The 25,700-nt window shown below is 50.2% G+C and overlaps 1 protein-coding gene across 3 annotated transcripts in view; it reads right to left on the bottom strand.

Annotated features, from left to right (window-relative positions):
- The window catches only part of LOC140738549 (netrin-4-like), a 381,089-nt gene that overhangs the window by 123,553 nt on the left and 231,836 nt on the right, over window positions 1–25,700 (bottom strand). The window lies entirely within an intron of this gene.

Genomic DNA, 25,700 nt, shown 5'->3' with positions numbered 1-25,700 from the left:
GACAGTTCAGGTTACTGTGGGAAGTCTGGACAGTTCAGGTTACTGTGGGAAGACTGAGACTGGACAGTTCAGGTTAATGTGGGAAGTCTGGATAGTTCAGGTTACTGTGGGAAGACTGAGACTGGACAGTTCAGGTTACTGTGGGAAGACTGGACAGTTCAGGTTACTGTGGGAAGTCTGGACAGTTCAGGTTACTGTGGGAAGACTGGGACTGGACCGTTCTGGTTACTGTGGGAAGACTGAGACTGGACAGTTCAGGTTACTGTGGGAAGTCTGGACAGATCAGGTTACTGTGGGAAGACTGAGACTGGACAGTTCAGGTTACTGTGGGAAGACTGAGACTGGACAGTTCAGGTTACTGTGGGAAGACTGAGACTGGACAGTTCAGGTTACTGTGGGAAGACTGGACAGTTCAGGTTACTGAGGGAAGTCTGGACAGTTCGGGTTACTGTGGGAAGACTGAGACTGGACAGTTCAGGTTACTTTGGGAAGACTGGGACTGGACAGTTCAGGTTACTGTGGGAAGACTGGGACTGGACAGTTCAGGTTACTCTGGGAAGTCTGAGACTGGACAGTCCAGGTTACTGTGGGAAGTCTGAGACTGGACAGTTCAGGTTACTGTGGGAAGACAGAGACTGGACAGTTCAGGTTACTGTGGGAAGTCTGAGACTGGACAGTTCATGTTACTGTGGGAAGACTGGACAGTTCAGGTTACTGTGGGAAGTCTGGACAGTTCAGGTTACTGTGGGAAGACTGAGACTGGACAGTTCTGGTTACTGTGGGAAGACAGAGACTGGACAGTTCAGTTTACTGTGGGAAGACTGAGACTGGACAGTTCAGGTTACTGTGGGAAGACAGAGTCTGGACAGTTCAGGTTACTGTGGGAAGACTGAGACTGGACAGTTCATGTTACTGTGGGAAGACTGGACAGTTCAGGTTACTGTGGGAAGTCTGGACAGTTCAGGTTACTGTGGGAAGACTGAGACTGGACAGTTCTGGTTACTGTGGGAAGACTGAGACTGGACAGTTCAGGTGACTGTGGGAAGTCTGGACGGTTCAGGTTACTGTGGGAAGACTGAGACTGGACAGTTCAGGTTACTGTGGGAAGACTGAGACTGGACAGTTCAGGTTACTGTGGGAAGACTGAGACTGGACAGTTCAGGTTACTGTGGGAAGTCTGGACAGTTCAGGTTACTGTGGGAAGATTGGACAGTTCAGGTTACTGTGGGAAGTCTGGACAGTTTGGGTTACTGTGGGAAGACTGAGACTGGACAGTTCAGGTTACTGTGGAAAGACTGAGACTGGACAGTTCAGGTTACTGTGGGAAGTCTGGACAGTTCAGGTTACTGTGGGAAGACTGGGACTGGACAGTTCTGGTTACTGTGGGAAGACTGAGACTGGACAGTTCAGGTTACTGTGGGAAGTCTGGACAGATCAGGTTACTGTGGGAAGACTGAGACTGGACAGTTCAGGTTACTGTGGGAAGACTGAGACTGGACAGTTCAGGTTACTGTGGGAAGACTGAGACTGGACAGTTCAGGTTACTGTGGGAAGACTGAGACTGGACAGTTCAGGTTACTGTGGGAAGACTGAGACTGGACAGTTCAGGTTACTGAGGGAAGTCTGGACAGTTCGGGTTACTGTGGGAAGACTGAGACTGGACAGTTCAGGTTACTGTGGGAAGACTGGGACTGGACAGTTCAGGTTACTGTGGGAAGACTGGGACTGGACAGTTCGGGTTACTGTGGGAAGACTGAGACTGGACAGTTCAGGTTACTGTGGGAAGACTGGGACTGGACAGTTCAGGTTACTGTGGGAAGACTGGGACTGGACAGTTCAGGTTACTCTGGGAAGTCTGAGACTGGACAGTTCAGGTTACTGTGGGAAGACTGAGACTGGACAGTTCAGGTTACTGTGGGAAGACTGAGACTGGACAGTTCTGGTTACTGTGGGAAGACAGAGACTGGACAGTTCAGGTTACTGTGGGAAGACTGAGTCTGGACAGTTCAGGTTACTGTGGGAAGACTGAGACTGGACAGTTCAGGTTACTGTGGGAAGACTGTGACTGGACAGTTCAGGTTACTGTGGGAAGACTGTGACTGGACAGTTCAGGTTACTGTGGGAAGACTGTGACTGGACAGTTCAGGTTACTGTGGGAAGACTGTGACTGGACAGTTCAGGTTACTGTGGGAAGACTGTGACTGGACAGTTCAGGTTACTGTGGGAAGACTGTGACTGGACAGTTCAGGTTACTGTGGGAAGACTGTGACTGGACAGTTCAGGTTACTGTGGGAAGACTGTGACTGGACAGTTCAGGTTACTGTGGGAAGACTGAGACTGGACAGTTCAGGTTACTGTGGGAAGACTGGACAGTTCAGGTTACTGTGGGAACTCTGGACAGTTCGGGTTACTGTGGGAAGACTGAGACTGGACAGTTCAGGTTACTGTGGGAAGTCTGGACAGTTCAGGTTACTGTGGGAAGTCTGGACAGTTCAGGTTACTGTGGGAAGACTGAGACAAGACAGTTCAGGTTACTGTGGGAAGACAGAGTCTGGACAGTTCAGGTTACTGTGGGAAGACTGAGACTGGACAGTTTATGTTACTGTGGGAAGACTGGACAGTTCTGGTTACTGTGGGAAGTCTGGACAGTTCAGGTTACTGTGGGAAGACTGAGACTGGACAGTTCAGGTTACTGTGGGAAGACTGGACATTTCAGGATACTGTGGGAAGTCTGGACCGTTCGGGTTACTGTGGGAAGACTGAGACTGGACAGTTCAGGTTACTGTGGGAAGACTGGGACTGGACAGTTCAGGTTACTGTGGGAAGTCTGGACAGTTCAGGTTACTCTGGGAAGTGTGACACTGGAAATTCCAGGTTACTGTGGGAAGTCTGAGACTGGACAGTTCAGGTTACTGTGGGAAGACAGAGTCTGGACAGTTCAGGTTACTGTGGGAAGACTGAGACTGGACAGATCATGTTACTGTGGGAAGACTGGACAGTTCAGGTTACTGTGGGAAGTCTGGACAGTTCAGGTTACTGTGGGAAGACTGAGACTGGACAGTTCTGGTTACTGTGGGAAGACTGAGACTGGACAGTTCAGGTTACTGTGGGAAGACTGAGACTGGACAGTTCAGGTTACTGTGGGAAGACTGAGACTGGACCGTTCAGGTTACTGTGGGAAGACTGAGACTGGACAGTTCAGGTTACTGTGGGAAGACTGACACTGGACAGTTCAGGTTACTGTGGGAAGACTGAGACTGGACAGTTCAGGTTACTGTGGGAAGACTGGACAGTTCAGGTTACTGTGGGAAGTCTGGACAGTTCGGGTTACTGTGGGAAGACTGAGACTGGACAGTTCAGGTTACTGTGGGAAGACTGAGACTGGACAGTTCAGGTTACTGTGGGAAGTCTGGACAGTTCAGGATACTGTGGGAAGACTGAGACTGGACAGTTCAGGTTACTGTTGGAAGACTGGACAGTTCAGGTTACTGTGGGAAGTCTGGACAGTTCAGGTTACTGTGGGAAGACTGAGACTGGACAGTTCTGGTTACTGTGGGAAGTCTGGACAGTTCAGGTTACTGTGGGAAGACTGAGACTGGACAGTTCTGGTTACTGTGGGAAGTCTGGACAGTTCAGGTTACTGTGGGAAGACTGAGACTGGACAGTTCTGGTTACTGTGGGAAGACTGAGACTGGACAGTTAAGGTTACTGTGGGAAGTCTGGACAGTTCAGGTTACTGTGGGAAGACTGAGACTGGACAGTTCAGGTTACTGTGGGAAGACTGAGACTGGACAGTTCAGGTTCCTGTGGGAAGACTGAGACTGGACAGTTCAGGTTACTGTGGGAAGACTGAGATTGGACAGTTCAGGTAACTGTGGGAAGTCTGGACAGTTCAGGTTACTGTGGGAAGACTGAGACAGGACAGTTCAGGTTACTGTGGGAAGACTGAGACTGGACAGTTCAGGTTACTGTGGGAAGACTGAGACTGGACAGTTCAGGTTAATGTGGGAAGACTGAGTCTGGACAGTTCAGGTTACTGTGGGAAGACTGAGACTGGACAGTTCATGTTACTGTGGGAAGACTGGACAGTTCAGGTTACTGTGGGAAGTCTGGACAGTTCAGGTTACTGTGGGAAGACTGAGACTGGACAGTTCTGGTTACTGTGGGAAGACTGAGACTGGACAGTTCAGGTTACTGTGGGAAGTCTGGACAGTTCAGGTTACTGTGGGAAGACTGAGACTGGACAGTTCAGGTTACTGTGGGAAGACTGAGACTGGACAGTTCAGGTTACTGTGGGAAGACTGAGACTGGACAGTTCAGGTTACTGTGGGAAGACTGGACAGTTCAGGTTACTGTGGGAAGTCTGGACAGTTCGGGTTACTGTGGGAAGACTGGGACTGGACCGTTCTGGTTACTGTGGGAAGACTGAGACTGGACAGTTCAGGTTACTGTGGGAAGACTGAGACTGGACAGTTCAGATTACTGTGGGAAGACTGGACAGTTCAGGTTACTGAGGGAAGTCTGGACAGTTCGGGTTACTGTGGGAAGACTGAGACTGGACAGTTCAGGTTACTGTGGGAAGACTGGGACTGGACAGTTCAGGTTACTGTGGGAAGACTGGGACTGGACAGTTCAGGTTACTCTGGGAAGTCTGAGACTGGACAGTCCAGGTTACTGTGGGAAGACTGGACAGTTCAGGTTACTGAGGGAAGTCTGGACAGTTCGGGTTACTGTGGGAAGACTGAGACTGGACAGTTCAGGTTACTGTGGGAAGACTGAGACTGGACAGTTCAGGTTACTGTGGGAAGACTGGACAGTTCAGGTTACTGAGGGAAGTCTGGACAGTTCGGGTTACTGTGGGAAGACTGAGACTGGACAGTTCAGGTTACTGTGGGAAGACTGGGACTGGACAGTTCAGGTTACTGTGGGAAGACTGGGACTGGACAGTTCAGGTTACTCTGGGAAGTCTGAGACTGGACAGTTCAGGTTACTGTGGGAAGACAGAGTCTGGACAGTTCAGGTTACTGTGGGAAGTCTGAGACTGGACAGTTCATGTTACTGTGGGAAGACTGGACAGTTGAGGTTACTGTAGGAAGTCTGGACAGTTCAGGTTACTGTGGGAAGACTGAGACTGGACAGTTCTGGTTACTGTGGGAAGACAGAGACTGGACAGTTCAGGTTACTGTGGGAAGACTGAGACTGGACAGTTCAGGTTACTGTGGGAAGACTGAGATTGGACAGTTCAGGTAACTGTGGGAAGTCTGGACAGTTCAGGTTACTGTGGGAAGACTGAGACAGGACAGTTCAGGTTACTGTGGGAAGACTGAGACTGGACAGTTCAGGTTACTGTGGGAAGACTGAGACTGGACAGTTCAGGTTAATGTGGGAAGACTGAGTCTGGACAGTTCAGGTTACTGTGGGAAGACTGAGACTGGACAGTTCATGTTACTGTGGGAAGACTGGACAGTTCAGGTTACTGTGGGAAGTCTGGACAGTTCAGGTTACTGTGGGAAGACTGAGACTGGACAGTTCTGGTTACTGTGGGAAGACTGAGACTGGACAGTTCAGGTTACTGTGGGAAGTCTGGACAGTTCAGGTTACTGTGGGAAGACTGAGACTGGACAGTTCAGGTTACTGTGGGAAGACTGAGACTGGACAGTTCAGGTTACTGTGGGAAGACTGAGACTGGACAGTTCAGGTTACTGTGGGAAGACTGGACAGTTCAGGTTACTGTGGGAAGTCTGGACAGTTCGGGTTACTGTGGGAAGACTGGGACTGGACCGTTCTGGTTACTGTGGGAAGACTGAGACTGGACAGTTCAGGTTACTGTGGGAAGACTGAGACTGGACAGTTCAGGTTACTGTGGGAAGACTGGACAGTTCAGGTTACTGAGGGAAGTCTGGACAGTTCGGGTTACTGTGGGAAGACTGAGACTGGACAGTTCAGGTTACTGTGGGAAGACTGGGACTGGACAGTTCAGGTTACTGTGGGAAGACTGGGACTGGACAGTTCAGGTTACTCTGGGAAGTCTGAGACTGGACAGTCCAGGTTACTGTGGGAAGACTGGACAGTTCAGGTTACTGAGGGAAGTCTGGACAGTTCGGGTTACTGTGGGAAGACTGAGACTGGACAGTTCAGGTTACTGTGGGAAGACTGAGACTGGACAGTTCAGGTTACTGTGGGAAGACTGGACAGTTCAGGTTACTGAGGGAAGTCTGGACAGTTCGGGTTACTGTGGGAAGACTGAGACTGGACAGTTCAGGTTACTGTGGGAAGACTGGGACTGGACAGTTCAGGTTACTCTGGGAAGTCTGAGACTGGACAGTTCAGGTTACTGTGGGAAGACAGAGTCTGGACAGTTCAGGTTACTGTGGGAAGTCTGAGACTGGACAGTTCATGTTACTGTGGGAAGACTGGACAGTTGAGGTTACTGTAGGAAGTCTGGACAGTTCAGGTTACTGTGGGAAGACTGAGACTGGACAGTTCTGGTTACTGTGGGAAGACAGAGACTGGACAGTTCAGGTTACTGTGGGAAGACTGAGACTGGACAGTTCAGGTTACTGTGGGAAGACAGAGTCTGGACAGTTCAGGTTACTGTGGGAAGACTGAGACTGGACAGTTCATGTTACTGTGGGAAGACTGGACAGTTCAGGTTACTGTGGGAAGTCTGGACAGTTCAGGTTACTGTGGGAAGACTGAGACTGGACAGTTCTGGTTACTGTGGGAAGACTGAGACTGGACAGTTCAGGTTACTGTGGGAAGTCTGGACAGTTCAGGTTACTGTGGGAAGACTGAGACTGGACAGTTCAGGTTACTGTGGGAAGACTGAGACTGGACAGTTCAGGTTACTGTGGGAAGACTGAGACTGGACAGTTCAGGTTACTGTGGGAAGAATGAGACTGGACAGTTCAGGTTACTGTGGGAAGACTGGACAGTTCAGGTTACTGTGGGAAGTCTGGACAGTTCGGGTTACTGTGGGAAGACTGAGACTGGACAGTTCAGGTTACTGTGGAAAGACTGAGACTGGACAGTTCAGGTTACTGTGGGAAGTCTGGATAGTTCAGGTTACTGTGGGAAGACTGAGACTGGACAGTTCTGGTTACTGTGGGAAGACTGGACAGTTCAGGTTACTGTGGGAAGTCTGGACAGTTCAGGTTACTGTGGGAAGACTGGGACTGGACAGTTCTGGTTACTGTGGGAAGACTGAGACTGGACAGTTCAGGTTACTGTGGGAAGACTGGACAGTTCAGGTTACTGTGGGAAGACTGAGACTGGATAGTTCACTAACTGTGGGAAGACTGAGACTGGACAGTTCAGGTTACTGTGGGAAGACTGAGACTGGACAGTTCAGGTTACTGTGGGAAGACTGAGACTGGACAGTTCAGGTTCCTGTGGGAAGACTGAGACTGGACAGTTCAGGTTACTGTGGGAAGACTGCACAGTTGAGGTTACTGTGGGAAGTCTGGACAGTTCAGGTTACTGTGGGAAGACTGAGACTGGACAGTTCTGGTTACTGTGGGAAGACTGAGACTGGACAGTTCAGGTTACTGTGGGAAGTCTGGACAGATCAAGTTACTGTGGGAAGACTGAGACTGGACAGTTCAGGTTACTGTGGGAAGACTGAGACTGGACAGTTCAGGTTACTGTGGGAAGACTGAGACTGGACAGTTCAGGTTACTGTGGGAAGACTGGACAGTTCAGGTTACTGAGGGAAGTCTGGACAGTTCGGGTTACTGTGGGAAGACTGAGACTGGACAGTTCAGGTTACTGTGGGAAGACTGGGACTGGACAGTTCAGGTTACTGTGGGAAGACTGGGACTGGACAGTTCAGGTTACTCTGGGAAGTCTGAGACTGGACAGTCCAGGTTACTGTGGGAAGACAGAGACTGGACAGTTCAGGTTACTGTGGGAAGTCTGGACAGTTCAGGTTACTGTGGGAAGACTGAGACTGGACAGTTCAGGTTACTGTGGGAAGACTGAGACTGGACAGTTCAGGTTACTGTGGGAAGCCTGGACAGTTCAGGTTACTGTGGGAAGACTGAGACTGGACAGTTCAGGTTACTGTGGGAAGACTGGACAGTTCAGGTTACTGTGGGAAGTCTGGACAGTTCAGGTTACTGTGGGAAGACTGAGACTGGACAGTTCAGGTTACTGTGGGAAGACTGGGACTGGACAGTTCAGGTTACTGTGGGAAGACTGGACAGTTCAGGTTACTGTGGGAAGTCTGGACAGTTCGGGTTACTGTGGGAAGACTGAGACTGGACAGTTCAGGTTACTGTGGGAAGACTGGACAGTTCAGGTTACTGTGGGAAGCCTGGACAGTTCAGGTTACTGTGGGAAGACTGAGACTGGACAGTTCAGGTTACTGTGGGAAGACTGGACAGTTCAGGTTACTGTGGGAAGTCTGGACAGTTCGGGTTACTGTGGGAAGACTGAGACTGGACAGTTCAGGTTACTGTGGCAAGACTGAGACTGGACAGTTCAGGTTACTGTGGGAAGACTGAGACTGGACAGTTCAGGTTACTGTGGGAAGTCTGGACAGTTCAGGTTACTGTGGGAAGACTGAGACTGGACAGTTCTGGTTACTGTGGGAAGACTGAGACTGGACAGTTCAGGTTACTGTGGGAAGTCTGGACAGATCAGGTTACTGTGGGAAGACTGAGACTGGACAGTTCAGGTTACTGTGGGAAGACTGAGACTGGACAGTTCAGGTTACTGTGGGAAGACTGAGACTAGACAGTTCAGGTTACTGAGGGAAGTCTGGACAGTTCGGGTTACTGTGGGAAGACTGAGACTGGACAGTTCAGGTTACTGTGGGAAGACTGGGACTGGACAGTTCAGGTTACTGTGGGAATACTGGGACTGGACAGTTCAGGTTACTCTGGGAAGTCTGAGACTGGACAGTCCAGGTTACTGTGGGAAGTCTGAGACTGGGCAGTTCAGGTTACTGTGGGAAGACAGAGACTGGACAGTTCAAGTTACTGTGGGAAGACTGAGACTGGACAGTTCATGTTACTGTGGGAAGACTGGACAGTTCAGATTACTGTGGGAAGTCTGGACAGTTCAGGTTACTGTGGGAAGACTGAGACTGGACAGTTCTGGTTACTGTGGGAAGACAGAGACTGGACAGTTCAGGTTACTGTGGGAAGTCTGGACAGTTCAGGTTACTGTGGGAAGACTGAGACTGGACAGTTCAGGTTACTGTGGGAAGACTGTGACTGGACAGTTCAGGTTACTGTGTGATGACTGGACAGTTCAGGTTACTGTGGGAAGTCTGGACAGTTCAGGTTACTGTGGGAAGACTGAGACTGGACAGTTCTGGTTACTGTGGGAAGTCTGGACAGTTCAGGTTACTGTGGGAAGACTGAGACTGGACAGTTCTGGTTACTGTGGGAAGACTGAGACTGGACAGTTCAGGTTACTGTGGGAAGACTGAGACTGGACAGTTCAGGTTACTGTGGGAAGACTGAGACTGCACAGTTCAGGTTACTGTGGGAAGACAGAGACTGGACAGTTCATGTTACTGTGTGATGACTGGACAGTTCAGGTTACTGTGGGAAGTCTGGACAGTTCAGGTTACTGTGGGAAGACTGAGACTGGACAGTTCTGGTTACTGTGGGAAGACTGAGACTGGACAGTTCAGGTTACTGTGGGAAGTCTGGACAGTTCAGGTTACTGTGGGAAGACTGAGACTGGACAGTTCAGGTTACTGTGGGAAGACTGAGACTGGACAGTTCAGGTTACTGTGGGAAGACTGAGACTGGACAGTTCAGGTTACTGTGGGAAGACTGGACAGTTCAGGTTACTGTGGGAAGTCTGGACAGTTCGGGTTACTGTGGGAAGACTGAGACTGGACAGTTCAGGTTACTGTGGGAAGACTGAGACTGGACAGTTCAGGTTACTGTGGGAAGTCTGGACAGTTCAGGTTACTGTGGGAAGACTCAGACTGGACAGTTCAGGTTACTGTGGGAAGACTGGACAGTTCAGGTTACTGTGGGAAGTCTGGACAGTTCAGGTTACTGTGGGAAGACTGAGACTGGACAGTTCTGGTTACTGTGGGAAGACTGAGACTGGACAGTTCAGGTTACTGTGGGAAGTCTGGACAGATCAGGTTACTGTGGGAAGACTGAGACTGGACAGTCCAGGTTACTGTGGGAAGACTGAGACTGGACAGTTCAGGTTACTGTGGGAAGACTAAGACTGGACAGTTCAGGTTACTGTGGGAAGACTGGACAGTTCAGGTTACTGAGGGAAGTCTGGACAGTTCGGGATACTGTGGGAAGACTGAGACTGGACAGTTCAGGTTACTGTGGGAAGACTGGGACTGGACAGTTCAGGTTACTGTGGGAATACTGGGACTGGACAGTTCAGGTTACTCTGGGAAGTCTGAGACTGGACAGTCCAGGTTACTGTGGGAAGTCTGAGACTGGACAGTTCAGGTTACTGTGGGAAGACAGAGACTGGACAGTTCAGGTTACTCTGGGAAGACTGAGACTGGACAGTTCATGTTACTGTGGGAAGACTGGACAGTTCAGATTACTGTGGGAAGTCTGGACAGTTCAGGTTACTGTGGGAAGACTGAGACTGGACAGTTCTGGTTACTGTGGGAAGACAGAGACTGGACAGTTCAGGTTACTGTGGGAAGTCTGGACAGTTCAGGTTACTGTGGGAAGACTGAGACTGGACAGTTCTGGTTACTGTGGGAAGACAGAGACTGGACAGTTCAGGTTACTGTGGGAAGTCTGGACAGTTCAGGTTACTGTGGGAAGACTGAGACTGGACAGTTCAGGTTACTGTGGGAAGACTGTGACTGGACAGTTCAGGTTACTGTGGGAAGACTGAGACTGGACAGTTCAGGTTAATGAGGGAAGACTGGACAGTTCAGGTTACTGTGGGAAGACTGAGACTGGACAGTTCAGGTTACTGTGGGAAGACTGGACAGTTCAGGTTACTGTGGGAAGTCTGGACAGTTCAGGTTACTGTGGGAAGACTGAGACTGGACAGTTCTGGTTACTGTGGGAAGTCTGGACAGTTCAGGTTACTGTGGGAAGACTGAGACTGGACAGTTCTGGTTACTGTGGGAAGACTGAGACTGGACAGTTCAGGTTACTGTGGGAAGACTGAGACTGGACAGTTCAGGTTACTGTGGGAAGACTGAGACTGCACAGTTCAGGTTACTGTGGGAAGACAGAGTCTGGACAGTTCAGGTTACTGTGGGAAGACTGAGACTGGACAGTTCATGTTACTGTGTGATGACTGGACAGTTCAGGTTACTGTGGGAAGTCTGGACAGTTCAGGTTACTGTGGGAAGACTGAGACTGGACAGTTCTGGTTACTGTGGGAAGACTGAGACTGGACAGTTCAGGTTACTGTGGGAAGTCTGGACAGTTCAGGTTACTGTGGGAAGACTGAGACTGGACAGTTCAGGTTACTGTGGGAAGAGTGAGACTGGACAGTTCAGGTTACTGTGGGAAGACTGAGACTGGACAGTTCAGGTTACTGTGGGAAGACTGGACAGTTCAGGTTACTGTGGGAAGTCTGGACAGTTCGGGTTACTGTGGGAAGACTGAGACTGGACAGTTCAGGATACTGTGGGAAGACTGGACAGTTCAGGTTACTGTGGGAAGACTGAGACTGGACAGTTCAGGTTACTGTGGGAAGTCTGGACAGTTCGGGTTACTGTGGGAAGACTGAGATTGGACAGTTCAGGTTACTGTGGGAAGACTGAGACTGGACAGTTCAGGTTACTGTGGGAAGCCTGGACAGTTCAGGTTACTGTGGGAAGACTGAGACTGGACAGTTCAGGTTACTGTGGGAAGACTGGACAGTTCAGGTTACTGTGGGAAGTCTGGACAGTTCAGGTTACTGTGGGAAGACTGAGACTGGACAGTTCTGGTTACTGTGGGAAGACTGAGACTGGACAGTTCAGGTTACTGTGGGAAGTCTGGACAGATCAGGTTACTGTGGGAAGACTGAGACTGGACAGTTCAGGTTACTGTGGGAAGACTGAGACTGGACAGTTCAGGTTACTGTGGGAAGACTGAGACTGGACAGTTCAGGTTACTGTGGGAAGACTGGACAGTTCAGGTTACTGAGGGAAGTCTGGACAGTTCGGGTTACTGTGGGAAGACTGAGACTGGACAGTTCAGGTTACTGTGGGAAGACTGGGACTGGACAGTTCAGGTTACTGTGGGAAGACTGGGACTGGACAGTTCAGGTTACTCTGGGAAGTCTGAGACTGGACAGTCCAGGTTACTGTGGGAAGTCTGAGACTGGACAGTTCAGGTTACTGTGGGAAGACAGAGACTGGACAGTTCAGGTTACTGTGGGAAGACTGGGACTGGACAGTTCAGGTTACTGTGGGAAGTCTGGACAGTTCAGGTTACTCTGGGAAGTGTGACACTGGAAATTCCAGGTTACTGTGGGAAGTCTGAGACTGGACAGTTCAGGTTACTGTGGGAAGACAGAGTCCGGACAGTTCAGGTTACTGTGGGAAGACTGAGACTGGACAGATCATGTTACTGTGGGAAGACTGGACAGTTCAGGTTACTGTGGGAAGTCTGGACAGTTCAGGTTACTGTGGGAAGACTGAGACTGGACAGTTCTGGTTACTGTGGGAAGACTGAGACTGGACAGTTCAGGTTACTGTGGGAAGACTGAGACTGGACAGTTCAGGTTACTGTGGGAAGACTGAGACTGGACAGTTCAGGTTACTGTGGGAAGACTGAGATTGGACAGTTCAGGTAACTGTGGGAAGTCTGGACAGTTCAGGTTACTGTGGGAAGACTGAGACAGGACAGTTCAGGTTACTGTGGGAAGACTGAGACTGGACAGTTCAGGTTACTGTGGGAAGACTGAGACTGGACAGTTCAGGTTAATGTGGGAAGACTGAGACTGGACAGTTCAGGTTACTGTGGGAAGACTGAGACTGGACAGTTCAGGTTACTGTGGGAAGACAGAGTCTGGACAGTTCAGGTTACTGTGGGAAGACTGAGACTGGACAGTTCATGTTACTGTGGGAAGACTGGACAGTTCAGGTTACTCTGGGAATTCTGGACAGTTCAGGTTACTGTGGGAAGACTGAGACTGGACAGTTCAGGTTACTGTGGGAAGTCTGGATAGTTCAGGTTACTGTGGGAAGACTGAGACTGGACAGTTCAGGTTACTGTGGGAAGACTGGACAGTTCAGGTTACTGTGGGAAGTCTGGACAGTTCAGGTTACTGTGGGAAGACTGGGACTGGACCGTTCTGGTTACTGTGGGAAGACTGAGACTGGACAGTTCAGGTTACTGTGGGAAGTCTGGACAGATCAGGTTACTGTGGGAAGACTGAGACTGGACAGTTCAGGTTACTGTGGGAAGACTGAGACTGGACAGTTCAGGTTACTGTGGGAAGTCTGGATAGTTCAGGTTACTGTGGGAAGACTGAGACTGGACAGTTCAGGTTACTGTGGGAAGACTGGGACTGGACAGTTCAGGTTACTGTGGGAAGACTGGGACTGGACAGTTCAGGTTACTCTGGGAAGTCTGAGACTGGACAGTCCAGGTTACTGTGGGAAGTCTGAGACTGGACAGTTCAGGTTACTGTGGGAAGACTGGGACTGGACAGTTCAGGTTACTGTGGGAAGACTGGGACTGGACAGTTCAGGTTACTCTGGGAAGTCTGAGACTGGACAGTCCAGGTTACTGTGGGAAGTCTGAGACTGGACAGTTCAGGTTACTGTGGGAAGACAGAGACTGGACAGTTCAGGTTACTGTGGGAAGACTGGGACTGGACAGTTCAGGTTACTGTGGGAAGTCTGGACAGTTCAGGTTACTCTGGGAAGTGTGACACTGGAAATTCCAGGTTACTGTGGGAAGTCTGAGACTGGACAGTTCAGGTTACTGTGGGAAGACAGAGTCCGGACAGTTCAGGTTACTGTGGGAAGACTGAGACTGGACAGATCATGTTACTGTGGGAAGACTGGACAGTTCAGGTTACTGTGGGAAGTCTGGACAGTTCAGGTTACTGTGGGAAGACTGAGACTGGACAGTTCTGGTTACTGTGGGAAGACTGAGACTGGACAGTTCAGGTTACTGTGGGAAGACTGAGACTGGACAGTTCAGGTTACTGTGGGAAGACTGAGACTGGACAGTTCAGGTTACTGTGGGAAGACTGAGACTGGACAGTTCAGGTTACTGTGGGAAGACTGAGACTGGACAGTTCAGGTTACTGTGGGAAGACTGAGACTGGACAGTTCTGGTTACTGTGGGAAGACTGAGACTGGACAGTTCAGGTTACTGTGGGAAGTCTGGACAGTTCGGGTTACTGTGGGAAGACTGAGACTGGACAGTTCAGGTTACTGTGGGAAGACTGAGACTGGACAGTTCAGGTTACTGTGGGAAGTCTGGACAGTTCAGGATACTGTGGGAAGACTGAGACTGGACAGTTCAGGTTACTGTTGGAAGACTGGACAGTTCAGGTTACTGTGGGAAGTCTGGACAGTTCAGGTTACTGTGGGAAGACTGAGACTGGACAGTTCTGGTTACTGTGGGAAGTCTGGACAGTTCAGGTTACTGTGGGAAGACTGAGACTGGACAGTTCTGGTTACTGTGGGAAGTCTGGACAGTTCAGGTTACTGTGGGAAGACTGAGACTGGACAGTTCTGGTTACTGTGGGAAGACTGAGACTGGACAGTTAAGGTTACTGTGGGAAGTCTGGACAGTTCAGGTTACTGTGGGAAGACTGAGACTGGACAGTTCAGGTTACTGTGGGAAGACTGAGACTGGACAGTTCAGGTTCCTGTGGGAAGACTGAGACTGGACAGTTCAGGTTACTGTGGGAAGACTGAGATTGGACAGTTCAGGTAACTGTGGGAAGTCTGGACAGTTCAGGTTACTGTGGGAAGACTGAGACAGGACAGTTCAGGTTACTGTGGGAAGACTGAGACTGGACAGTTCAGGTTACTGTGGGAAGACTGAGACTGGACAGTTCAGGTTAATGTGGGAAGACTGAGACTGGACAGTTCAGGTTACTGTGGGAAGACTGAGACTGGACAGTTCAGGTTACTGTGGGAAGACAGAGTCTGGACAGTTCAGGTTACTGTGGGAAGACTGAGACTGGACAGTTCATGTTACTGTGGGAAGACTGGACAGTTCAGGTTACTCTGGGAATTCTGGACAGTTCAGGTTACTGTGGGAAGACTGAGACTGGACAGTTCAGGTTACTGTGGGAAGTCTGGATAGTTCAGGTTACTGTGGGAAGACTGAGACTGGACAGTTCAGGTTACTGTGGGAAGACTGGACAGTTCAGGTTACTGTGGGAAGTCTGGACAGTTCAGGTTACTGTGGGAAGACTGGGACTGGACCGTTCTGGTTACTGTGGGAAGACTGAGACTGGACAGTTCAGGTTACTGTGGGAAGTCTGGACAGATCAGGTTACTGTGGGAAGACTGAGACTGGACAGTTCAGGTTACTGTGGGAAGACTGAGACTGGACAGTTCAGGTTACTGTGGGAAGTCTGGATAGTTCAGGTTACTGTGGGAAGACTGAGACTGGACAGTTCAGGTTACTGTGGGAAGTCTGGACAGTTCAGGTTACTGTGGGAAGACTGAGACTGGACAGTTCAGGTTACTGTGGGAAGACTGAGACTGGACAGTTCAGGTTACTGTGGGAAGACTGGACAGTTCAGGTTACTGTGGGAAGTCTGGACAGTTCAGGTTACTGTGGGAAGTCTGAGACTGGACAGTTCAGGTTACTGTGGGAAGACTGAGACTGGACAGTTCAGGTTACTGTGGGAAGACTGGACAGTTCAGGTTACTGAGGGAAGTCTGGACAGTTCGGGTTACTGTGGGAAGACTGAGACTGGACAGTTCAGGTTACTGTGGGAAGACTGGGACTGGACAGTTCAGGTTACTCTGGGAAGTCTGAGACTGGACAGTCCAGGTTACTGTGGGAAGTCTGTGACTGGACAGTTCAGGTTACTGTGGGAAGACAGAGACTGGACAGTTCAGGTTACTGTGGGAAGTCTGAGACTGGACAGTTCATGTTACTGTGGGAAGACTGGACAGTTGAGGTTACTGTAGGAAGTCTGGACAGTTCAGGTTACTGTGGGAAGACTGAGACTGGACAGTTCTGGTTACTGTGGGAAGACAGAGACTGGACAGTTCAGGTTACTGTGGGAAGACTGAGACTGGACAGTTCAGGTTACTGAGGGAAGTCTGGACAGTTCGGGTTACTGTGGGAAGACTGAGACTGGACAGTTCAGGTTACTGTGGGAAGACTGGGACTGGACAGTTCAGGTTACTCTGGGAAGTCTGAGACTGGACAGTCCAGGTTACTGTGGGAAGTCTGTGACTGGACAGTTCAGGTTACTGTGGGAAGACAGAGACTGGACAGTTCAGGTTACTGTGGGAAGTCTGAGACTGGACAGTTCTTGTTACTGTGGGAAGACTGGACAGTTGAGGTTACTGTAGGAAGTCTGGACAGTTCAGGTTACTGTGGGAAGACTGAGACTGGACAGTTCTGGTTACTGTGGGAAGACAGAGACTGGACAGTTCAGGTTACTGTGGGAAGACTGAGACTGGACAGTTCTGGTTACTGTGGGAAGACAGAGACTGGACAGTTCAGGTTACTGTGGGAAGACTGAGACTGGACAGTTCAGGTTACTGTGGGAAGACTGGACAGTTCAGGTTACTGTGGGAAGTCTGGACAGTTCAGGTTACTGTGGGAAGACTGAGACTGGACAGTTCTGGTTACTGTGGGAAGACTGAGACTGGACAGTTCAGGTTACTGTGGGAAGTCTGGACAGTTCAGGTTACTGTGGGAAGACTGAGACTGGACAGTTCAGGTTACTGTGGGAAGACTGAGACTGGACAGTTCAGGTTACTGTGGGAAGACTGAGACTGGACAGTTCAGGTTACTGTGGGAAGACTGAGACTGGACAGTTCAGGTTACTGTGGGAAGACTGGACAGTTCAGGTTACTGTGGGAAGTCTGGACAGTTCGGGTTACTGTGGGAAGACTGGGACTGGACCGTTCTGGTTACTGTGGGAAGACTGAGACTGGACAGTTCAGGTTACTGTGGGAAGACTGAGACTGGACAGTTCAGGTTACTGAGGGAAGTCTGGACAGTTCGGGTTACTGTGGGAAGACTGAGACTGGACAGTTCAGGTTACTGTGGGAAGACTGGGACTGGACAGTTCAGGTTACTGTGGGAAGACTGGGACTGGACAGTTCAGGTTACTCTGGGAAGTCTGAGACTGGACAGTCCAGGTTACTGTGGGAAGTCTGTGACTGGACAGTTCAGGTTACTGTGGGAAGACAGAGACTGGACAGTTCAGGTTACTGTGGGAAGTCTGAGACTGGACAGTTCATGTTACTGTGGGAAGACTGGACAGTTGAGGTTACTGTAGGAAGTCTGGACAGTTCAGGTTACTGTGGGAAGACTGAGACTGGACAGTTCTGGTTACTGTGGGAAGACAGAGACTGGACAGTTCAGGTTACTGTGGGAAGACTGAGACTGGACAGTTCAGGTTACTGTGGGAAGACAGAGTCTGGACAGATCAGGTTACTGTGGGAAGACTGAGACTGGACAGTTCATGTTACTGTGGGAAGACTGGACAGTTCAGGTTACTGTGGGAAGTCTGGACAGTTCAGGTTACTGTGGGAAGACTGAGACTGGACAGTTCTGGTTACTGTGGGAAGACTGAGACTGGACAGTTCAGGTTACTGTGGGAAGTCTGGACAGTTCAGGTTACTGTGGGAAGACTGAGACTGGACAGTTCAGGTTACTGTGGGAAGACTGAGACTGGACAGTTCAGGTTACTGTGGGAAGACTGAGACTGGACAGTTCAGGTTACTGTGGGAAGAATGAGACTGGACAGTTCAGGTTACTGTGGGAAGACTGGACAGTTCAGGTTACTGTGGGAAGTCTGGACAGTTCGGGTTACTGTGGGAAGACTGAGACTGGACAGTTCAGGTTACTGTGGAAAGACTGAGACTGGACAGTTCAGGTTACTGTGGGAAGTCTGGATAGTTCAGGTTACTGTGGGAAGACTGAGACTGGACAGTTCTGGTTACTGTGGGAAGACTGGACAGTTCAGGTTACTGTGGGAAGTCTGGACAGTTCAGGTTACTGTGGGAAGACAGGGACTGGACAGTTCTGGTTACTGTGGGAAGACTGAGACTGGACAGTTCAGGTTACTGTGGGAAGACTGGACAGTTCAGGTTACTGTGGGAAGACTGAGACTGGATAGTTCACTAACTGTGGGAAGACTGAGACTGGACAGTTCAGGTTACTGTGGGAAGACTGAGACTGGACAGTTCAGGTTACTGTGGGAAGACTGAGACTGGACAGTTCAGGTTCCTGTGGGAAGACTGAGACTGGACAGTTCAGGTTACTGTGGGAAGACTGCACAGTTGAGGTTACTGTGGGAAGTCTGGACAGTTCAGGTTACTGTGGGAAGACTGAGACTGGACAGTTCTGGTTACTGTGGGAAGACTGAGACTGGACAGTTCAGGTTACTGTGGGAAGTCTGGACAGATCAGGTTACTGTGGGAAGACTGAGACTGGACAGTTCAGGTTACTGTGGGAAGACTGAGACTGGACAGTTCAGGTTACTGTGGGAAGACTGAGACTGGACAGTTCAGGTTACTGAGGGGAGTCTGGACAGTTCGGGTTACTGTGGGAAGACTGAGACTGGACAGTTCAGGTTACTGTGGGAAGACTGGGACTGGACAGTTCAGGTTACTGTGGGAAGACTGGGACTGGACAGTTCAGGTTACTCTGGGAAGTCTGAGACTGGACAGTCCAGGTTACTGTGGGAAGTCTGAGACTGGACAGTTCAGGTTACTGTGGGAAGACAGAGACTGGACAGTTCAGGTTACTGTGGGAAGACTGAGACTGGACAGTTCAGGTTACTGTGGGAAGCCTGGACAGTTCAGGTTACTGTGGGAAGTCTGGACAGTTCAGGTTACTGTGGGAAGTCTGGACAGTTCAGGTTACTGTGGGAAGACTGAGACTGGACAGTTCAGGTTACTGTGGGAAGACTGGACAGTTCAGGTTACTGTGGGAAGACTGGACAGTTCAGGTTACTGTGGGAAGTCTGGACAGTTCAGGTTACTGTGGGAAGTCTGGACAGTTCAGGTTACTGTGGGAAGACTGGACAGTTCAGGTTACTGTGGGAAGACAGAGACTGGACAGTTCAGGTTACTGTGGGAAGACTGGACAGTTCAGGTTACTGTGGGAAGTCTGGACAGTTCAGGTTACTGTGGGAAGTCTGGACAGTTCAGGTTACTGTGGGAAGACTGAGACTGGACAGTTCAGGTTACTGTGGGAAGACTGAGACTGGACAGTTCAGGGTACTGTGGGAAGACTGGACAGTTCAGGTTACTGTGGGAAGTCTGGACAGTTCGGGTTACTGTGGGAAGACTGAGACTGGACAGTTCAGGTTAATGTGGCAAGACTGGGACTGGACAGTTCAGGTTACTGTGGGAAGACTGGGACTGGACAGTTCAGGTTACTCTGGGAAGTCTGAGACTGGACAGTCCAGGTTACTGTGGGAAGTCTGAGACTGGACAGTTCAGGTTACTGTGGGAAGACAGAGACTGGACAGTTCAGGTTACTGTGGGAAGACTGAGACTGGACAGTTCAGGTTACTGTGGGAAGCCTGGACAGTTCAGGTTACTGTGGGAAGACTGAGACTGGACAGTTCAGGTTGCTGTGGGAAGACTGGACAGTTCGGGTTACTGTGGGAAGACTGAGACTGGACAGTTCAGGTTGCTGTGGGAAGACTGGACAGTTCGGGTTACTGTGGGAAGTCTGGACAGTTCAGGTTACTGTGGGAAGACAGAGACTGGACAGTTCAGGTTACTGTGGGAAGACTGAGACTGGACAGTTCAGGTTGCTGTGGGAAGACTGGACAGTTCGGGTTACTGTGGGAAGTCTGGACAGTTCAGGTTACTGTGGGAAGACTGAGACTGGACAGTTCAGGTTACTGTGGGAAGACTGAGACTGGACAGTTCAGGGTACTGTGGGAAGACTGGACAGTTCAGGTTACTGTGGGAAGTCTGGACAGTTCGGGTTACTGTGGGAAGACTGAGACTGGACAGTTCAGGTTACTGTGGGAAGTCTGGACAGTTCGGGTTACTGTGGGAAGACTGAGACTGGACAGTTCAGGTTACTGTGGGAAGCCTGGACAGTTCAGGTTACTGTGGGAAGACTGAGACTGGACAGTTCAGGTTACTGTGGGAAGACTGGACAGTTCAGGTTACTGTGGGAAGTCTGGACAGTTCAGGTTACTGTGGGAAGACTGAGACTGGACAGTTCTGGTTACTGTGGGAAGACTGAGACTGGACAGTTCAGGTTACTGTGGGAAGTCTGGACAGATCAGGTTACTGTGGGAAGACTGAGACTGGACAGTTCAGGTTACTGTGGGAAGACTGAGACTGGACAGTTCAGGTTACTGTGGGAAGACTGAGACTAGACAGTTCAGGTTACTGTGGGAAGACTGGACAGTTCAGGTTACTCTGGGAAGTCTGAGACTGGACAGTCCAGGTTACTGTGGGAAGTCTGAGACTGGACAGTTCAGGTTACTGTGGGAAGACAGAGACTGGACAGTTCAGGTTACTGTGGGAAGACTGAGACTGGACAGTTCATGTTACTGTGGGAAGACAGAGACTGGACAGTTCAGGTTACTCTGGGAAGTCTGAGACTGGACAGTCCAGGTTACTGTGGGAAGTCTGAGACTGGACAGTTCAGGTTACTGTGGGAAGACAGAGACTGGACAGTTCAGGTTACTCTGGGAAGTCTGAGACTGGACAGTCCAGGTTACTGTGGGAAGTCTGAGACTGGACAGTTCAGGTTACTGTGGGAAGACAGAGACTGGACAGTTCAGGTTACTGTGGGAAGACTGAGACTGGACAGTTCATGTTACTGTGGGAAGACTGGACAGTTCAGATTACTGTGGGAAGTCTGGACAGTTCGGGTTACTGTGGGAAGACTGAGACTGGACAATTCAGGTTACTGTGGGAAGACTGAGACTGGACAGTTCAGGTTACTGTGGGAAGTCTGTGACTGGACAGTTCAGGTTACTGTGGGAAGACAGAGACTGGACAGTTCAGGTTACTGTGGGAAGTCTGAGACTGGACAGTTCATGTTACTGTGGGAAGACTGGACAGTTGAGGTTACTGTAGGAAGTCTGGACAGTTCAGGTTACTGTGGGAAGACTGAGACTGGACAGTTCTGGTTACTGTGGGAAGACAGAGACTGGACAGTTCAGGTTACTGTGGGAAGACTGAGACTGGACAGTTCAGGTTACTGTGGGAAGACAGAGTCTGGACAGTTCAGGTTACTGTGGGAAGACTGAGACTGGACAGTTCATGTTACTGTGGGAAGACTGGACAGTTCAGGTTACTGTGGGAAGTCTGGACAGTTCAGGTTACTGTGGGAAGACTGAGACTGGACAGTTCTGGTTACTGTGGGAAGACTGAGACTGGACAGTTCAGGTTACTGTGGGAAGTCTGGACAGTTCAGGTTACTGTGGGAAGACTGAGACTGGACAGTTCAGGTTACTGTGGGAAGACTGAGACTGGACAGTTCAGGTTACTGTGGGAAGACTGAGACTGGACAGTTCAGGTTACTGTGGGAAGAATGAGACTGGACAGTTCAGGTTACTGTGGGAAGACTGGACAGTTCAGGTTACTGTGGGAAGTCTGGACAGTTCGGGTTACTGTGGGAAGACTGAGACTGGACAGTTCAGGTTACTGTGGAAAGACTGAGACTGGACAGTTCAGGTTACTGTGGGAAGTCTGGATAGTTCAGGTTACTGTGGGAAGACTGAGACTGGACAGTTCTGGTTACTGTGGGAAGACTGGACAGTTCAGGTTACTGTGGGAAGTCTGGACAGTTCAGGTTACTGTGGGAAGACTGGGACTGGACAGTTCTGGTTACTGTGGGAAGACTGAGACTGGACAGTTCAGGTTACTGTGGGAAGACTGGACAGTTCAGGTTACTGTGGGAAGACTGAGACTGGATAGTTCACTAACTGTGGGAAGACTGAGACTGGACAGTTCAGGTTACTGTGGGAAGACTGAGACTGGACAGTTCAGGTTACTGTGGGAAGACTGAGACTGGACAGTTCAGGTTCCTGTGGGAAGACTGAGACTGGACAGTTCAGGTTACTGTGGGAAGACTGCACAGTTGAGGTTACTGTGGGAAGTCTGGACAGTTCAGGTTACTGTGGGAAGACTGAGACTGGACAGTTCTGGTTACTGTGGGAAGACTGAGACTGGACAGTTCAGGTTACTGTGGGAAGTCTGGACAGATCAGGTTACTGTGGGAAGACTGAGACTGGACAGTTCAGGTTACTGTGGGAAGACTGAGACTGGACAGTTCAGGTTACTGTGGGAAGACTGGACAGTTCAGGTTACTGAGGGAAGTCTGGACAGTTCGGGTTACTGTGGGAAGACTGAGACTGGACAGTTCAGGTTACTGTGGGAAGACTGGGACTGGACAGTTCAGGTTACTGTGGGAAGACTGGGACTGGACAGTTCAGGTTACTCTGGGAAGTCTGAGACTGGACAGTCCAGGTTACTGTGGGAAGTCTGAGACTGGACAGTTCAGGTTACTGTGGGAAGACAGAGACTGGACAGTTCAGGTTACTGTGGGAAGACTGAGACTGGACAGTTCAGGTTACTGTGGGAAGCCTGGACAGTTCAGGTTACTGTGGGAAGACTGAGACTGGACAGTTCAGGTTACTGTGGGAAGACTGGACAGTTCAGGTTACTGTGGGAAGTCTGGACAGTTCAGGTTACTGTGGGAAGACTGAGACTGGACAGTTCAGGTTACTGTGGGAAGACTGGACAGTTCAGGTTACTGTGGGAAGTCTGGACAGTTCAGGTTACTGTGGGAAGACTGAGACTGGACAGTTCAGGTTACTGTGGGAAGACTGGACAGTTCAGGTTACTGTGGGAAGTCTGGACAGTTCAGGTTACTGTGGGAAGACTGAGACTGGACAGTTCTGGTTACTGTGGGAAGACTGAGACTGGACAGTTCAGGTTACTGTGGGAAGTCTGGACAGATCAGGTTACTGTGGGAAGACTGAGACTGGACAGTTCAGGTTACTGTGGGAAGACTGAGACTGGACAGTTCAGGTTACCGTGGGAAGACTGAGACTAGACAGTTCAGGTTACTGTGGGAAGACTGGACAGTTCAGGTTACTGAGGGAAGTCTGGACAGTTCGGGTTACTGTGGGAAGACTGAGACTGGACAGTTCAGGTTACTGTGGGAAGACTGGGACTGGACAGTTCAGGTTACTGTGGGAATACTGGGACTGGACAGTTCAGGTTACTCTGGGAAGTCTGAGACTGGACAGTCCAGGTTACTGTGGGAAGTCTGAGACTGGACAGTTCAGGTTACTGTGGGAAGACAGAGACTGGACAGTTCAGGTTACTGTGGGAAGACTGAGACTGGACAGTTCATGTTACTGTGGGAAGACTGGACAGTTCAGATTACTGTGGGAAGACGGGACAGTTCAGGTTACTGTGGGAAGACTGAGACTGGACAGTTCTGGTTACTGTGGGAAGACAGAGACTGGACAGTTCAGGTTACTGTGGGAAGTCTGGACAGTTCAGGTTACTGTGGGAAGACTGAGACTGGACAGTTCAGGTTACTGTGGGAAGACTGTGACTGGACAGTTCAGGTTACTGTGGGAAGACTGAGACTGGACAGTTCAGGTTAATGTGGGAAGACTGGACAGTTCAGGTTACTGTGGGAAGACTGAGACTGGACAGTTCAGGTTACTGTGGGAAGACTGAGACTGGACAGTTCAGGTTACTGTGGGAAGACTGAGACTGGATAGTTCAGGTTACTGTGGGAAGACTGAGACTGGACAGTTCAGGTTACTGTGGGAAGACTGGACAGTTCAGGTTACTGTGGGAAGACTGAGACTGGACAGTTCAGGTTACTGTGGGAAGACTGAGACTGGACAGTTCAGGTTACTGTGGGAAGACTGAGACTGGACAGTTCAGGTTACTGTGGGAAGACTGAGACTGGACAGTTCAGGTTACTGTGGGAAGACTGGACAGTTCAGGTTACTGTGGGAAGTCTGGACAGTTCAGGTTACTGTGGGAAGACTGAGACTGGACAGTTCTGGTTACTGTGGGAAGTCTGGACAGTTCAGGTTACTGTGGGAAGACTGAGACTGGACAGTTCTGGTTACTGTGGGAAGACTGAGACTGGACAGTTCAGGTTACTGTGGGAAGACTGAGACTGGACAGTTCAGGTTACTGTGGGAAGACTGAGACTGCACAGTTCAGGTTACTGTGGGAAGACAGAGTCTGGACAGTTCAGGTTACTGTGGGAAGACTGAGACTGGACAGTTCATGTTACTGTGTGATGACTGGACAGTTCAGGTTACTGTGGGAAGTCTGGACAGTTCAGGTTACTGTGGGAAGACTGAGACTGGACAGTTCTGGTTACTGTGGGAAGACTGAGACTGGACAGTTCAGGTTACTGTGGGAAGTCTGGACAGTTCAGGTTACTGTGGGAAGACTGAGACTGGACAGTTCAGGTTACTGTGGGAAGACTGAGACTGGACAGTTCAGGTTACTGTGGGAAGACTGAGACTGGACAGTTCAGGTTACTGTGGGAAGACTGGACAGTTCAGGTTACTGTGGGAAGTCTGGACAGTTCGGGTTACTGTGGGAAGACTGAGACTGGACAGTTCATGTTACTGTGGGAAGACTGAGACTGGACAGTTCAGGTTACTGTGGGAAGCCTGGACAGTTCAGGTTACTGTGGGAAGACTGGACAGTTCAGGTTACTGTGGGAAGACTGAGACTGGACAGTTCAGGTTACTGTGGGAAGACTGAGACTGGACAGTTCAGGTTACTGTGGGAAGTCTGGACAGTTCAGGTTACTGTGGGAAGTCTGAGACTGGACAGTTCAGGTTACTGTGGGAAGACTGAGACTGGACAGTTCAGGTTACTGTGGGAAGACTGGACAGTTCAGGTTACTGAGGGAAGTCTGGACAGTTCGGGTTACTGTGGGAAGACTGAGACTGGACAGTTCAGGTTACTGTGGGAAGACTGGGACTGGACAGTTCAGGTTACTGTGGGAAGACTGGGACTGGACAGTTCAGGTTACTCTGGGAAGTCTGAGACTGGACAGTCCAGGTTACTGTGGGAAGTCTGTGACTGGACAGTTCAGGTTACTGTGGGAAGACAGAGACTGGACAGTTCAGGTTACTGTGGGAAGTCTGAGACTGGACAGTTCATGTTACTGTGGGAAGACTGGACAGTTGAGGTTACTGTAGGAAGTCTGGACAGTTCAGGTTACTGTGGGAAGACTGAGACTGGACAGTTCTGGTTACTGTGGGAAGACAGAGACTGGACAGTTCAGGTTACTGTGGGAAGACTGAGACTGGACAGTTCAGGTTACTGTGGGAAGACAGAGTCTGGACAGTTCAGGTTACTGTGGGAAGACTGAGACTGGACAGTTCATGTTACTGTGGGAAGACTGGACAGTTCAGGTTACTGTGGGAAGTCTGGACAGTTCAGGTTACTGTGGGAAGACTGAGACTGGACAGTTCTGGTTACTGTGGGAAGACTGAGACTGGACAGTTCAGGTTACTGTGGGAAGTCTGGACAGTTCAGGTTACTGTGGGAAGACTGAGACTGGACAGTTCAGGTTACTGTGGGAAGACTGAGACTGGACAGTTCA

The sequence above is a fragment of the Hemitrygon akajei genome, chromosome 14, assembly GCF_048418815.1.
Source record: "Hemitrygon akajei chromosome 14, sHemAka1.3, whole genome shotgun sequence".
NCBI lineage: Eukaryota > Metazoa > Chordata > Chondrichthyes > Myliobatiformes > Dasyatidae > Hemitrygon > Hemitrygon akajei.
This window is presented reverse-complemented; position numbering and strand designations above follow the sequence as displayed.